This window comes from Pezoporus flaviventris, unplaced genomic scaffold (assembly GCF_033815535.1).
Source record: "Pezoporus flaviventris isolate CSIRO_AGI_PZ_B2104156 unplaced genomic scaffold, CSIRO_AGI_Pfla_v1 ptg000031l, whole genome shotgun sequence".
Classification (NCBI taxonomy): Eukaryota; Metazoa; Chordata; class Aves; order Psittaciformes; family Psittacidae; genus Pezoporus; species Pezoporus flaviventris.
In genome coordinates this window covers 65,899,172-65,916,325 of record NW_026892579.1, presented here as the reverse complement: position 1 = coordinate 65,916,325, position 17,154 = coordinate 65,899,172, and the positions used below count along the sequence as shown (strand labels likewise).

The 17,154-nt window shown below is 44.4% G+C and overlaps 2 long non-coding RNA genes across 2 annotated transcripts in view; both read left to right on the top strand.

Moving 5' to 3' along the window:
* Nucleotides 1-17,154, top strand: part of LOC133273328 (uncharacterized) — a 518,549-nt gene that overhangs the window by 480,121 nt on the left and 21,274 nt on the right. Inside the window, exons 10-13 of the long non-coding RNA XR_009744742.1 lie at nucleotides 8,285-8,377; nucleotides 11,725-11,908; nucleotides 14,627-14,676; nucleotides 15,192-15,264. This is a non-coding gene — a long non-coding RNA (uncharacterized LOC133273328). The remainder of the gene's footprint in view (nucleotides 1-8,284; nucleotides 8,378-11,724; nucleotides 11,909-14,626; nucleotides 14,677-15,191; nucleotides 15,265-17,154) is intronic.
* On the top strand, nucleotides 876-7,458 carry LOC133273329 (uncharacterized). Its single transcript, XR_009744743.1, has 3 exons — nucleotides 876-1,918; nucleotides 4,492-4,690; nucleotides 6,702-7,458. It is a non-coding gene; the product is annotated as an uncharacterized LOC133273329 (long non-coding RNA).

Here is a 17,154-nt window from a genome sequence, read left to right as displayed (position 1 = left end):
GTTCCTCCCTGGATCGGTTTTCAGACAGAGAAGATCCTCAATCAGTTCCAAAATACAGATGCACAATGCTCATCCCAGCGTGAGTAAAGGGAGCCAGTAGGGACCAGAGGAACTGGGCTGCTTCAGCTGAAAGTGTTGGCTGAGCTGTGGCTTCCCGTCCCCATTTAGAAAATGGAGATAATAGTAATGCCTTGTTTCTTTACTTCTCATTTTAAAGAGAACATTGTTAACATTTGTTACATTTGTTTGCATTTGTCCATAGAGCTAGATCACAGAGCAGGCAGTAAATCTGTGTGAACTGTGCACAGCCTGGGTGGCTGGATATGCAAGAAACTAAATGTTCGTTCACCAAGAAGCACTTTCAGTGGGAAATGAACTTGAGAATCAACATAGTGAGTGAAAAGCATGATGCTGAGCTGCAAACTATGACTGGTCTATAAAATCTGGTAGGCAGCAACTGCCAGAATCTTCCCAAGGTTTCATCACGCTAAGCTGCAAAGGCAATCACTGCTCCATTTGGTGAATGTTATCAGCAAAATCCTTCCTGAACTATTTCCCCGACATGTTGAAGTCCAGCTTCCCAGTCAGCCTGATCCTGATTGCTAATAGCTAGAGAGTGGTTTAAGCTCTGAAGTTAAAAGAGAGAAGGAGAGAGGAAGTGAAGGAAAAGGAGAAGACCACTACAGACCTATGAAACCAAGAAGCCATAATGGAGATTTCTGAAGTATCCTGCCTAGTAACAAGTGATAGGACAAGAGGAAACGGCCTCAAGCTGCACCAGGGCAGGTTTAGATGGAGCTGAGGAACAATTCCTGCCCCAGAGGGTGCTCAGGCATTGGAACAGGCTGCCCAGGGCAGGGCTGCAGTCGCCGTCCCAGCAAGTGTTCACACCCCGTGGAGAGGAGGCCCTCAGTGCCATGGGTTAGTGGTGGCCTTGGCAGTGCTGGGCAATGGTTGGACCTGATGAGCTTAAAGGTCTTTTCCAACCTCATTGATCCTTTGTTTCTGTCATTCTATGATGAGCTACTGTAAGTCTTGGTGTAAACCCATCCATTTTCAGGTCCTTTTAGGCAGAGTTGTTCCTCTTTGAGCAGACTCTTTTCAATCCATCCCTTTCTGCAAGTCCAAAAAGAAAAACAAGAACCAGGAAGGCGAGGTCATGTGCAGGGCTGAATAATCCAGATCAAACAGCAATGAACACCCGATTAGGAGCCAACACATTTCTCTTTTCACTATCTGTGCAATTGTTTGGCAGATCTAATTCGAACCAGGTGCAAGCTATAATATTTATTGCAACAATGCATCATTTTTGTCTGTTTCCAAGGTCATCCCTGTAGCCAATGGGAAGGCAGCAACCCACAGGGAGTAGAACTTTGCCTATATGGGTAAGACGGGAATTACTTAACCCTTTATCTATTGGAATGGAATACAACATTGCACAAAGCACACAGCTAACAAAACAGAAAATCCTATGTGAAATCTTGGATGATAACAGGTTCCAGTGAAGTAAGTGACATCACCAGCTGAGCTAATAGCCAGCCTTAGGTGAAATGGGGTAGGTACAGATAAGGAATGAGAAAAACACATTTTTTTTTTACTCCTTCTTTTTCAAAGGCCTGGGTTTATGTAGAATTTGCTGCAGTAGGAGGCCGTGATTGCATGTTATCTAGTGCCTACTGTACAGTTGGGTCTCATATGCTATGTTTGGCTAAGCTTTGGCAACCTATTTCTTTGGCTAGGGCTGTCTCCAGAGATCTGAGGCTGCAGATGCACCTGCACAGAGGCACCAAGGCACTGCCTTTGGAACTGCCACTCGAGCCTGCCAGGGCTGTCAAGCGAGAGGAAGTTGTTGATCCTTCCTGCCCCTTGAGACAGCAATTCAGAGAGACAAGGTCCATGTGCTGCTATCCATCTAAGGGTAAGTGTCCCAGACACGATTTCACCTGGTCCCAAAGTGGTTCTGTTGGTTAACAGTGGACAGTACCCTTGGTTATGAAAGAGCCCCATTTTCAAAGCCAGCACCTATTTCCCTCTTGTGAGTTTTTTTCGTAACCTTTGCATGACTTCTTGTGCTTTTTGTGATCATTTGGCAGTGAGGATCTTCTTTTACGTGCTATTTTATTCCTTTGAAATGTGGCAAACATAAATACAAAAACAAAGCAGTGGAGATGTGGGAAATTGTGGGATTTTTTGCCTTTTTGCAAAAGCCACAAGAAGTTGCCAATATTTCTGCAGACGGAAACTATTTTTTCCGCCTTCAAATCATCACACAACATAAAATCTGTGGGTATTTGTGTATCCTTGGATAGATGCTAAAGGTAACAAGGAAATGCAGACTCTCTCCTAAGAATTTACACACCCTGGGTCCTTGCGTGTTCTTTTAGCAGCCACAGCTCCCTGAAAGGAATTTCAGCATCTAGTTGTCGCAGTTGCCCAGATTAATTGTCCTATGACTGTAATCAATTACTAATGTTCTATGTGATCTCAGGATCCATTCTTAAAAGAGTATCCATTAAAAAGTCCATTACATTCAGAGGTAAAATAATCCAAGCACACGATATTAATGGATTTGGGATCAAACTCTGAGTGAACACTTAGTTAGACACAGATCCTGTTGTTATTTTTAGGCAGCTCAACAGAATAAGAGTATGTTTAGAGGGAATCCCTTCTCCCCAACACCCCTAGCAGTGTCCCAGCATTAAATTCTTAGGAAGTTCAGACCTAGTTGGAAACTTTCCCAGTGCAGTGGTGGAACCGCCATCCCTGGAACTGTTCAAAACCCTTGGAGATGAGACCCTCAGTGCCATGGATTAGTGGTGGCCTTGGCAGTGCTGGGGTAATGGTTGGACTTGATGATCTTGAAGGTCTTTTCCAGTCTCGTTGATTCTGTGATTCAGCATCCTTGCTAATTTGTTTCCTTTAGTGAATTTAATACCCCACACTTTGTAACTGAGGCTTGCAAATCCTTTTAGTACTGGGCTGGTGAGTTTGTACATCATCCCGTGCATCGCAGGTTTGCTTAGATAACTGTTTCTTTAAGGATCTGTAAAATCCTGTCATTGTAATGCCCCTTCCTCTGTCTCTCCTCCTCCTCAGAAGCAGAGGGCTCCTACAGGGCTAGCTCTGACCCTGGGAATCTGTCATGTCACCATAGCCGAGGCTCTTGCCAACATGCTACAGGTATGCACAATGCAATTGTCCAAAGCCTGCTAGGGTGGGAGATACCATCCTGCAGAGCACCTCTGGAGCTAGAGGGGTGGTTAGATAGGGCAGGGCAGAGGATGGAGTCTTGGGTGACATGGTTTAGTGTGTGGCATCCCTGCCCATGGCAGGGGGTTGGAACTGGATAATCTTAAGGTCCTTTCCAACCCAAACCATTCTGTGACTATATGATATATTTCAAGCCAATACTTACACAGTTCTTCAGAAGGTGCCCAGCTTGAGTGAATGTGTGGCAAGGCTTCTGCAAGCTGATCAACACCTAAAAGTGCCAAGCACACCAGGGACTTCTAGAAACACACTGAGGGTACTTGGAAAAGCGGATGGTGATTCCAAGCTGGTTTGCATTGTGTCCTGAGTGCTAAGCCATACTTGGCTTGTATCTTTAACTGAGAGCCAGGCAGCTTGCCTTCCAGGTGAATGGCTGGGTTAGCCGCTCAGTCGCGGGTCACTTCTGCATTGTACTTCACTTCCCTTTCTTCTTCCTTCTTTCTTTGCTCATTGATCAAGCTGCTTTGGAGAACAAGGATACTTTGCATATCTGGCTAAGTGCTGTTAACAGCCTCTGCCTGCGGTTTGTTAAAATTAAAAGAAAAAAAAAAGGAAAAAGGGGAAAAAAAAAAAAAAAGAAGTGTGATCTTGCTGGAGAAGTAATTTGCTTCTCTCCAACCAATGATGGCTTGCACTTTATGCAAATTGGTATCTAGGGACAACAAATCCCATTTAATACATATGCATAGTTCATAAAAAAAACGACGTGAGAGAAAGAGAAAAAAGATAAAGCAACGAGTCAGCAAAAGAACAGGTTCCGAGGAAATTTATTGTCCCAAATTGGACATTTGTAACAGATGATGTGAACAAGTGTTAACTTTGTTTTCAGCAGCTCTTCACGTACATTCACTAGACATCACACAGATTATGTTTTAAGGATCTGAACTGTAATAAAAAAAAGTGTCTGTGGGCTTTGGAGTGTTGTGTTCCATATGGTTGGGGAAGTGCGGAGTTATTGCGACAAGCATCTTGTGAAGCTCATTACGCACGGCGGTGTTAGATGCGAATTGCTGTGCATCGCTATAGGGTACGTACATGACATCCCACAGTCAGCAGATAGCAACTGGAAATGAAAGATATGAAGGCACAGAGTACAGCTTCAGGGAACATGTTAGACAAAACATCTGCTGGTATCAGAAAGCTGCATTATCAGATCATTGTGTCCATGAATTTTTTATAAAGACTTTTTCTTCTTTTCTTTTCTTTTTTTTTTTTTTAAAGCTGCAACTTTGAAAGTGACATTTTGTGAGCAAGTTCTTGATTGAAGTGTGATGTCAGGAGAAAGGCCAGTCAGGTTTATTATCTGTGCGAGAGCCAATATTGGCAGCCTGAATCGACTCCTTTCTCCAAGCAGTTGAGTTGGCCATTCACGTACTACAAGTGCTTTCTCCGGCTGATAAAACCTCCACCCACATCCTAGGTTGTGGCTTTAGTACCAAGCTCCACAGCAAGGAGTTTGCAAAGTTTGGTTCCTGAAGGGGTACTTAATCATAGAATCATAGAACAGTTAAGGTTAGAAAGGAAGGACCTTAAGATCATCCAGTTCCAACCTCCCTGTCATGGGCAGGGACATCTCACACTAAACCATGTCACCCAAGGCTCTTGTCCAGCCTGGCCTTGAACACTGCCAGGGATGGAGCGTTCACAACTTCCCTGGGCAACCCATTCCAGTGCCTCACCACATTCACAATAAAGAGCTTCTTCCTTATACCTAACCTAAACTTCACCTGTTTAAGTTTAAACCCATTCGCCCTTGTCCTGTCACTACAATCCCTAATGAAGAGTGCCTCTCCAGCGTCCTTGTAGCCCACTTCAGATACTGGAAGGTATATTAATGACATGGATGGGGAGCTACTGAGCAGGATTCACCCAAAACACAGAACCTTTCTGTTGCATCACATGTGCAAAGCACAGAGAGGAGAGCTCAGCATCAACATCTCAGTGCTTAGAGGGGCCTCCTACCTACTTAACATTCCTGACATTTGTAAGGGCAGTGAGATGGCATGAAATGTATGTGCATATTGTAACTATTTACATTAAAACAGACAGGCATTTTCCAGCCTCTCACCTTTTCTAACCCACTTATGAATTTTCCTTCATGTCACTTGTGTTAGAGGTAGGGTGACCTCCCCCTCTGCAGCAGCAGGTACCAACAGAAGCCCTGTCTCTTGCTAATCTGCAGATGGTCTCTTTCTCTGCAGTCAGCTGCCTCTAATCTGTGCATCCAAAGTGAGCAAACTGATTTCCATGCTGGTTCACAAATAGTTGCTTCAAAGAGACCAACATTTTGGCCTTCCTCCCAAGCCTTCTCCCTCTATGTGTGTAAAAGAGGGTGGGAGAGTGGAGGGACATGTCCGACAGCATCATGACTTATGAAAGGATTTAGTTGTCAGCATCAATTTTTGATGTAATGCTGTTCACTGATGTAATGGGGGCTGCAGAGAAAGCCAGAGGCGATTTGCACTCCACTACTGATACTTAGGGAGCCTGAAAGTAAGCAAGGGATTTTGCTGGCCTGACCTGTTGCTGAACGAGGTGAGGAGCAACCAGCCCCTGGGTTGCTCTGGTTTGGAGGGGGATGAGAAGGAGACCTGCGCTATCTGAACGCCGATCATCGAGGATATAGTGATAGTTATGAAAATGTGAATCAGAGGCTGCTGCATTTTTAATGTTGATCTTTAAAAGAGCACAAAGCTCTTTTATGTGGAGCTCAGTGTTCCTTTATTGCCTTCACACCCACACCTCCAGGGAGCCTGAGAAAGAGCCTCTGCTGGGCTGGGCACTGCTTAGCTGAGAACTTGCCTGGGCAAGCTTGTCCCTCCAGACCAGAGACTTTTCCCCCTGAAGCAGTGTCCCAGCATCCTGGTAGGAAACACTGTGTATTTGGTGTTAGGAGCTGCCAGTACAGCCCCTGAAATGAGACATCAACCAAATTCCTTCTTAACCGTTGTTGTCTTATCCAGTGACCCAACACTGAGCAAATCTGAGTCCTGCAGTCAGTCCTGTCCATCCAGCTGTGTACAAAGCAAGCCTAAACATTTAACTACCTCTTCTGGACATGGAGTCGTACACTCGTTTATCTGCAAGCCAATATATCAGCATGTATTAATTAGTCTGTGCTATTGCAGGAACTATGGTTTTAATTGAAGGGGCTGAAATGTGAACATACAGCCCATCTCTCTCCCTTTTTTACACCTTAGGCTTTACTTTGGGTTTACACTGTGCTTTGGAGGGTTTCCTTGGCTGTTCTTCAACTTCTCTTTGTCAATGTATGCTCTCCCTGGTAGCAGCAATATTTGTGTACAAGTAAGTGTTTTGGTGATGGAATAGATATGATTTCTTGCAGAGCATGTCTGAATGTATATACATATAGATGTGCATATATATATGTATATTTGTTAATATATATGAAAATTCTGCCCCATCTACAGATGGCTGTTACATGGGAAGCTTGTGAAGAGCCCATGCAGTGTATCTAGTCAGTGGAGCAAAGCAGAGGGGGCAAAGAGCTGGCCTTGCAATGTAGCAATAACGGATGGAAGAATATATGGACATGCAGCTAACAAGAAGGGAAGGGAAGTGGCTGGAGGGGAAAGAGATATAATGGGTCCCAAATGTGGCAAGCACATATGCTGCCATACAGCAAATGCAAAGTGCCACCACTAGTGACAAGTGTATTGCACCTAAGGAAAACAGCTGTGCCAAGCGCCCAAATCCACATTCAGCCTCCTGACCCTATGTCTCCCTGGTCTGATGTGGATTAAACTGGTCAGGTCTGAGAGCCCATCCAAGTACACATTCCACACAAACAATGGCTCAGTGTATCTCTGATATACTCCTTGCAGGGCTGATTCTTTTGCATTTGCAATCTTGCATTTGTGAGATTGTTGTATCTTATTTTCTGCATTGTGCTATGCTCGGTGTCGCACAGGGAGTTTGATTGTCTGTGTAGATCGCTGCATGGTTTAGTGCAGTTCTGTGTTACAAACCCTCCCCATAACCCTATGATTTGTTAATAATTCTCCTATTTTGAAGAAACCCCCTTTGACACCTGAGCTGGATCTCCTCTTCTTAGGCATAAATGTAATAAAGTCCCCAGTGAAGAGCATCCCTCTAACTGGTCCTGTCTGCTCTGTATATATTTGAATATATAAAATATTAATAGATGGTTCCAAATGTTTAATCATATCCATTTGACTCAGTGACACTCCGTGTCTGTAGGCTTTCTGTGTTAACTGCCTCTGTGATACCTTCATACAGCTGATTTGTTGTTGATCTGGAGTTTTTAAAGCAAAATAAAACTGAGGTTTGCAATTTGATTTGAATTAATCAGGTCTGATTAGACAGAGACAGATCAGGCAGTTCTGGAAGCTCTCTAATACGATTTCATGTGCTATTCCAAAAGAAATAGTTCATATCTTAAGTAAAAGTGCTATTTATTTAACACTATTTTCTCAGAGTGCTGTATCTTATGGAGGGGGCATTGTGGTGATGTTCAGGGTGTAGGAAAGAAAGCATTTTGTTTTATGAAAATACAGATATTTTAGAATGGAGTCACCTGGTGGTAGATCTCATGAATGTACCTAAAAAGATGCTTCCCAATATTATTAGTTTGGTTTTTTTTTAATTCACATCACACTGACTGTCCATCTAGAAGCTTTGATAGATGGAGCCACAAAAACAAAAGGCTGTATTTAGTTTAATCAGCCAATTTAAAGAGAAAGGGTGGAATTATGTATGGCAGAGGACAATTATGCAAACTAAATGATTCTTCAATTAATAATGAGATCCGTGAAAGGCAAAGGAGAAAGGATCCTCCCCTCAGAAGGGGAAAGGTTGTGGTTCCCTGTGCATCCTCGTATGCATCCCGTGGCGTGTGAGTGATGCGATGTTAAAGGACAGGATGATATAGGGGGCAGAGGGCAGCTCTGGTGTTAGCTTTCAGCCAAAGCCTTTCAGGGCTCTGCTCTTTTCAGTGGGAAGCCTCCAGTGGAACTTCTTCTTTCCTAAACAGGTTCATGTCAGCCTCCATCTCGCAAGGCTCTGTAGGAAAGCAGCGCGCAGCAAGTGGACCTGGGCTGCAGAAGCACCTACCAGGCCCTAAACTGTGAGTATGTTGCCAAAGAAATTTTAATCGCAACCCACTCATTCCCTCTTGCTCTTCATTTCCTCACTCTCCAGTTTGCAGTCTGGAAAACAGCCATGGAGAGATACGAGCCTACCTGTAGAGCCATCAGTTTGGCCGTTTTCATGCAGCTTTTATCCTTCTTTTAAATCCCTGACTGTGGTGTGCCAGAGCAACAAGCCATATGTTAAAGATGTTAAAGAGCAAATACTTTGCAGACTGTACCAGCATGCAAAGTCAGAGGGGAAGCAAGCAATAACGTTGGGAGAAGGGGGAAGAAGTGATTATCTGGTAGCGATTATTCGGGAGGGCAATAGCGGGAGGTGCTGTAAGTGACAGGGATTCACTATGGGACACACATCACTTAAGGCAAAGCCATTAGGATCAATTTAAAATACCAAAGAGGGAGGCTAAAGTGACAATAGCATGTTTTAATTGAAATCACAAATATCATTCTGAAAGCTGCGGTTTAAAAGACATGGCAGAGTTACTTTCTCTGAACAGAGAGAAAAGTTTTCCTTTCTGATTTAAAAAAGAGCTTTTTTGCAGAGATCAAAATGGAGCAGAATGATTTTAAAATATCTTAAATCCTATATGTGTATATATATATATTAATGTTCTCTTTTCTGTTGATGGGCATATTATGAATGGAATTAACTACATTACTAATGCTTTTAATCTGATTTTAATAGAGCCTAAGGCTGAATCATGAAACCAGCATGTGTCCCATTAAAGGAAAAATACAGTTATGGAGACAATAAATAGCATGTCCAGATAAACACATTTATCTGTGTGCTAGTTTTATTTATGGAGCTAAGTAGCTTATGTACAGACACTTTTCCAAAGCTGAAGTCCATACGACGGGATTGTTACTGGTTTTGGCAGCAGAAATGTGAACTTGGTAAAAGAGCCTGGCATGGAAAACCAATGAGCTCTGACATATTCCATTTGCTCCTAACTCTTTGATTTCTACACACAGAATCTGACATCTGTTGGGCATTGACCTTGCTCTTTTAAATAAGCTTATTTTAGAAGACCTTTGCAGAATGCTGTCTGTTTGGCCTCGATGTAAGCTGTTAGGGAAATGTAGTACAAACACAGAAGTTGTATGTTTTGAATGCCAGAGATGTTAAGCTGAAGAGCAGTTGGTAAGATCTGTACTTCTGACTGCTTGCTGTGCTCTTAACAAGGAAGCATCCTCAAAGGAAAGGAAACTTACTCATCCTGCATTTGTAGGAAGATTTTTACCTGTTTATTTATAGCAGGAATTTCAGGACCAGACTTCTTTTTCAGTCCGAAATACTCGGATCAGGCTCTAAGACACCGGAGTGAAGGGAAATGTTGAAAAGTAAGTGGTTGTTTGGGATGCCCCAGGTCAGAAATCTCAGAGAGTCAGTGTTTGTTATATGGTAGAATCAGCCACCCATAAATGTCTCTAAGCACAGGTTCTCAAATATGGGAATAACTTCTCCAAAGCATGGCCTCTTCCTAATGGAACAACACCCTTCACTCAGTGCAGTTCAAGAAGAGCCGTAACCTTCATTGTGGGGATTTCTTTCCATTCGTCATAGGAGAGCAGCTTGGATGAAAGTTCACAGTGGAAGTGCTGCAGTCTTGCAAATGCCAGCATGTATCACTGTGCAATAAAACAAATCTCTGGGTTCCAACATGGCAAATGAGAGTGAAGGAATGAAAGTGCCTTTATGAGTGAATAGGAAAAACATCCTTCATTAGGACTGTATCTGCTGAAGTCAGTAGAATGTTCCTGTCAACTCCAGTAACAGCAAAGGCAAAAAGAGGCACATTTGGGATATGTATTTGATGTTCTTCTATTGCTGGTAGACATACTCCTGCACCCTTTACTTGGGCTTTGAGGTCTGGAGCCCTGGAAATTCAATCAGCTGGAGAACTTGTCCTTGGAACGGCTTGCTAACTTTAGCCATATCTGAGTAAGTGGCAATAAAATCCTACACATTGGAAAACAGGTATCAAATTGCCAAAATAAATGTAAATTTGAATTTATGGCTCCGTGCAGCTCCTCAGGACAAAACCTGGCTCCATATGCAGCAAGGAGAGGCATCTGAGCTCTGCCAGAACATTAATTACCATCTTCTATGGCCCATGGACAGCTCTGCACACTGGCTTCCTCTCCAAGAGTTTGGCTCAGTTGGCTTCACAAACACACAGGAAGGGCATGAAGACCTGTCTTTGTTGACACAGGGTTAAGAGGCTGTGAGCAATCGACGTGGAACATTTCCTTGGCTAAAGGAGTTAGGAGCAGATTTTACCTCTCTGCAAATTCACCTCCTTGATTCAGCGGCAGCACAGGGAAACCCTCCTGTTCCTATGAATAATTCATCCCCAGCACATATCGGGGTTCATCTTCTGACCAGAAAGGTTTGGGGGGGGGGGGGGAAACGTGAGCATCATCATTGCCAGCGCTGGTATCTGCTCTATGTAGGATCAGCTGGAGCTGTGCCATCAGTCAGCGGGAAGGATGGCAGAGCTGCTGCCCCTCCTGTAAAAGGGACCTGCCTGAAATTCCCTTAACCATCACTCACAAGCTTGTGGGTTTTTTTTTTCCAGGGAAATGGCTTTTATTTGTTGTGAATTCTTCCTACAGAAAAGTTAATTACAGAAACTAGATAATGTAGCAAACATATTGTGGGTTCTGGACAGATAAAAGTTGAAAGGGCTGGGGTGTTTGTGCAAGTGGAATGATAGTGACGAGCACCACATGAAGTCCCTGAAGATGGAGTCAGGGGACTCGATCCCCCCTAAAATGATGAAAGGCTCTGATGTAATGGTGTTTTGTGAAACAATTTGAGCACAAATGGCGCATTCTTTCCCATTAACAGCTGACTTCCATTGTACCAGGATTTTTTAGTTTTTAATATGTTATTTTGAGCACACTGAGAACAAAAATTGCCATTGTGAGAGTGCTGCGGGAAGATTTAAAGGTTGTGGTGGACTAAGCATTGAAATGCAAATCACACTTAGACACAACCTCCTGCTGAGGCCCAAATTTTTATAGATCAGGTTCTGCAGCCCTGATGAAGAATCAGTTTTCTGCCTTTCCTGGGATTCACAAATTGGTTGTGGTCTAAGGTATCATTTCCTACCATATAATTGTAACTCACCAGATGAAAGTTGGTCACCAAAGACGGTCCCTGTTCTTCCCTTATTTTTCCAGCTGCAGTGCCACTAAGGCTCCTTTCGCAGACAATGCAAACTCACACATCACAGCTCACCACTGCAACAAGCTCTCACTGAATATAAACATACTGTATATATTGATCCTCTCCCCCTTGCTTTCTTTTCTCCCCCAGCATGCAGGTGGTAAAACACTGGCTGCCGTGAACTTCATGTTAAAAATAAGAAAGAAGAGAAAGCTGGGGTTTGGAGGCAAACTGCAGGCTTGGAATGTTGTGGCTGCTGAAATCACTGCAAGGATAATAGGGCATGCATGCATTTGTGGATAATTCCGTTTGCTAATTGCTCATGAAATTTCAGGTAAGGAACATCCAATTCAATTTGGTATAATAGGTAATGGCCTGGGTTTTGCTTTTCAGGGTGGGTTTTTATTGTTATTTTTATTGCTGTCATTACAAATACATGGCACTCTGTGACGGGAAGAACACTTTGCATGAATTCTGGGGCACTCTTTAGCCACGTGCAGGGCAAGCAGTAAAAGTAGGTATCTCCCTGCCATGCTATGCCCCAGGGCAGGATGCATGTAAGAGGACAGGTTCCTCTGAATGCCTCTTTGTGCCTTTATCTCTCTGAGACACAGCATGCCAGCAGGAAAGGCTGTGCTGTGGCAGATGCTTTGGGTTACCAAGTCCTGTTTGTTGGAGCTGAGTTTTCTCTCTATTGGTGAAGACACTTCCCCTACCCAGGCATTGTGCCTGCTCTGGTCATCCCTGAAGCATCTGTGACCAGCCCACAACAGGTAATTGATTGCTGGACATAGAAAATTTAGAGAAGGAGCCTCCCCTCTTCTTCTGGAAATGGGGTGCAAGCCCATTTTCATAGGGCACTGAACCTGTCAGAATGATAGCAACACTCAGGTTTTAACAGTTTTGAGTTGCTATATTAAACATAAAGAGAGAGCTTTGCTTCTCAGTGCCCTGAACCACTGAATCCTCGCAGGAACCTTTCTGGTAACTCCTTTCCCTTCCAGCCATTTAGAGGTTCTTGACTAGGCAAAAATATGCTTACAGTTATCACCAACAGTGTCCAGAAGCTCAGAGCCGAGTCCTCCAATCTGCATCCGCTTGCCATGCTGCAACTTTAACTAGTTCTGCTGCTTATTACTAATTAGCTACCAGCTAATACTAATAGCTACCACTGTTGCAGCACTTAAGAGTTCCATACACATTAATGAGAATTAGCATTTGTTGACAGCCATGGTGGGAGTTGCCTGTCTAGAGCATTCAGGGGTCCCCATTGCTGTAAGGTTTGATTGCCTCCTTCAGTAATTATACTTGACACTGACCAAGTTTTTCATAGGTCTCATTTGGCTGTTCAAAGCTGAAAGACAAATTGAGTTCTCTGGTGAAGAGAGAAGAGGCCAATAATAATATATTTCCCAATAATACCCCTTCTTTTCTCCACCTCTCACACTGGAGTCACACAATGCAATGGGATGAAGCTGGAGGCTCTGCTGCTGCATGGGAAGGTGGCCACAGGGTTTCACCAGGCTCAAAGCTGCCCTTGCTCAGGACAGGCTCTGGATTCACCCTCCCAGCAGAGCACTGGCCAGGCTGCTCAACACATCACTATTCTGTGCTTCACTGTCCTACACAAAATGCTCTTTCACTACTTTTTTAATACGTGGAGAGCAATTCAGTCATTTTAACTTACAGTCAATTGCATCCTTTGCTTGGGAATGTGAAGGTAGTTAAAATGGTACAGAAACCCAGCACACCAGCAGTAAGTAACTCTAGTGGGCCTTTCAGTGCCTGTTCTAAAAGGGTGCACCATCAGAATTAAAGCAAAGGGTTGAAAAAGCAGGGAGAAATAGGGGCCCCTTGTAGCTCCTGAAAGGAGCACGGCTGGTGCTTCTGTAGGAATACCGATTGGAAAGAGAGATGCTGAGGAATGCCCTGGCCTCCCTGGTCAGCTTCCCAAATCCACTCTGCAGAGAGAGGCACGTGTTAAACGTCCAGCCTGCGGGGTCTGGCTCAGCTTTGCACTGAAAAGTGAGCTTTTTCCATTTGCTACCGTGGAAAGGAAGCTGCTTTCACCCTCACCCTGAAGAAGATGAGCTATAGGAATATATACAAGGGGCTTTTTTTTCTAGTTAGGGGGCCAGGAGGGGAAGCAGTGGTCAGAAGCAGAGATTGGAAGTTGGCTTCTTAAGTAAATCTCAGGCTGTAGCTGGTTTTAATTTAGCTTTTGTTTTATGTGCAGGAGACAAGGCCTTGCAGGCCTGGCTAATATCAAAGCCTGAGGGTTTGTAGATTTTTAATCAAGGTCCACTTTGGGGGGTTCTGCTTTCCCTGGTTGTGGATGTGGAGGGGGGTTTTTTGTTGTGTGTTTTTTTTATCCTTGCTGCAGTGTCTGGATTTCTTTAGTTAAACTTTTCCATTCTTCAGACTGGAGCCAAGTGAGTGATTTCAAATTACCCAGCACTTTCCAGAGAGAGCTTTTTTTGTTGTTTGCTTTTTTGGGTTAGGATTTTATTTATCCTTCTCTTTTTCTTTAAGCAAACTTGCAGTCCAGTTCCTCTGCAAATCACAGATGGCATCTGCAATCCTACCCCATCGCCTCCCGCTACTTTGGCATTCTTAGCCCTGCCGAAGGAGTTTATTGTGCATCAAATCTCTAGGAAAAAGGGGAATTTTATATCATTTTTGGGGGGTTGTTTTGTCCCTCTGCTGGCTGGAAAAGTAAATCCCAAAGTATTTCAGCAGGTGCTATTAATATGCAAATAATGGAGAGTACACTGGGTCTAATAGACCTCCCAACTACATGGGAGGTGTCGCTGTTGGAGCAAATTAGCTTTCCGTAATTTACATGCTTTTCACAGCCTCCTGGGATTATATTTGAGATCAGAGACAATAAAAGCATATGCTCTTAGTTGAAAATGTAACTAATTTTAGACTTTGCAACCGTTTTAGCCTAACTTCTTAGTGTTAAACTGTTATTTGCAAAGAAACTTTTTACACAGCTTGTGATTTTAAAGGCCTTTCTCTTCCCCCTTAACTGCTCCATCTCTGTTTTCAGGTTGAGAGTGAAGAAGGGAATCTTCTAGGTGTCTGCATCTTGAAAAACAGGTATTTCTCACAAAACCAAGTCCTAGCTAGGTTCTGAGTCTGCACTGAGGTCCTGATAGGGTCTAAATTGAGCTTTTTGTGTCAGACTTCTTCCCTTCCCTTTGGCATCTCCATGAGACGTGTATCCATCCAAAAAGAATTCTGTGGCCCCTGCTGACCACTCACAGAGAGGAAGATGCTTATAGCAACAAAAAGTCTTCTTTGCTAACCCACCAAAGCAAAGACACACTGAGCTAATGTGACACAGATGCCCACCGTGCTTGCCTAGCCCATACCTAGAGATAGAGTCTATTGGAAAAGTGCTTAAAACAAGTGGGGAAAAAAAAAAGCAAGGATTTCAGTGCAGGCTCAGTCCCTAGAGTCAAACGTTATTGAACCGTACTGGCACGTTATCGATGGTACTTTCCAAATTGATATTGACAGCAGAAATCATACTGTTGGCATCTGTGGTTTGTGACAACTTGAATGATGGGGGCATCAGCTGCAGTGCCTGAGAGTTTGTGTCTTTATTTCAGGAGCTGCAGTGATTGCTTCCTGTCTAAACGTGCTGTACTGCTAGAAGGGCCTGGCCTGGTAGGTGACTACAGGGTGACCACTTGAAATCTGTCCCTTATCCCCCATTCCTGCTGCTTCTTCTCTGTCCTTGGGTGTTTGTTGAGCTGGTAGGAAATGACCGTCTTGGCTTCCAGCACCATCCCAACCTTGGCTGCCCCAGTTCCTTCTGCTTTGAAGGACTGCAGCAAGAGGTTTGTTAGAGAAACAGCAGGTTTAGCTGCTGCAGACATGCTTCAGCAGCAGACTGTAGTGGTGTCGGCTGAGGGAGTCTGTGAAAGGTACAGAGGCAGTCATTTTATTTTGTCTTTCTGCCAGTTGTCACATTGCCCAGAGTGTGTGATTTGTGAGTTTCCTTTGGCACAGTTGCTCCATTGCTCATATATCTCTGTGCAGTGTTTCCAGGTCACTTGGTCTGCAGGGTGGTGCCCATATTTATTTCAAGAGGGATAGAGTTCGGGGCAGGATCAGATGTGTGGAGGAGATGGCAGCCAGGTGGAGATCAAGCTGGTGTTGTCAAATACATTGCTAGCATGGGAAGGGTGAGTGTTAGCAGGGGAGGGTAAGTCTGAAAGATGTCCTTTGAGACGAGGCCAGGAAAAAGCTCTTGAGACGCAACTTTGGCAACTACAGCCCTGTGTGGTAAGACTCCTCTGAATTTTTGGGGCCCCAAATATGTCATCAATGTTTTTATATTTCATATGCATAATATATGGAAATACTTCATTTCCAAGTTACTAAAAAAAGAGGCTTGATTGATGCTTTACTGAGTAGTATTGTGAGTTGTGATCTTGAAGAACTGTGTTCAGGCATGACCAAAGCACTGAACCCTGTGAAAGGGAGAGCCCTCCCCAGCATGAACCCATTGGAGTTAGTGGAATTACAGCTGATTACCCTAAGATAGAGAACTAAGCTATGGCATCAGTCCTGCTCCCAGAGGTGGCTGCACCACTGAACTGTGACAAAAATGATTTTAGTTTTTCAACAATAGGATCCAGAGGTGAAATGAGAGCACTTTAAATACTGCTCCTGCCAGCCCAAGCTGGGTTTGCTCTGGGGTGGTAGTACTGCGTCCCACCCACATGCTGTCCCTAGACAGTGTCTCTGTCATAGAATAATAGAATGGCTTAGGTTGGAAGGGATCATCCAGTTCCAGCACCCTGGCACAGAGAAGGACACCTTCCACTAGAGCAGCTTGCTCCAAGCCCCTGTGTCCAACCTGGCCTTGAACACTGCCAGGGATGGGGCAGCCACAGCTTCTCTGGGCACCCTGGGCCAGCGCCTCAGCACCCTCACAGGGAAGAGCTTCTGCCTCAGAGCTCAGCTCAGTCTCCCCTCTGGCAGGTTCAAGCCATTCCCCTTGGCCTGTCCCTCCATCCCTTGTCCCAAGCCCCTCTCCAGGTTTCCTGCAGCCCCTTCAGGCACTGGAGCTGCTCTCAGGTCTCCCCTTCAGGAGCCTTCTCTTCTCCAGGCTGCCCCAGCCCAGCTCTCTCAGCCTGGCTCCAGAGCAGAGCTGCTCCAGCCCTCGCAGCATCTCCGTGGCCTCCTCTGGACTTGCTCCAGCAGCAACATATCCCTCTTATGCTGTTGGGGACTCCTGAGCTGCATGCAGGACTGCAGGGGGGAATCTCACCAGAGCAGAGTAGAGGGGCTGAAAAATCAGGTCAGTTGAGCCCAGCATCTTTAGTGCTCAAACTTGAAGAAGGTTATGGTTTAAGATAGCCATTCCTGAGGCTGTAAACCAGTGTGAAGTGAAAAAATCACTGGAGATTACTTGTGATAATCTCACTGAAATTGCTGGATGCTTGTTTTCCCCCTCTCATCTCACCCTAAATGTTTTCTAGCATTAATACCAGTGACCTCTCTCTTCTGCTGCTTGTCATTAATGGGATGCGGTTTACCTGGTGTAAGCCCATGCACTGGAGC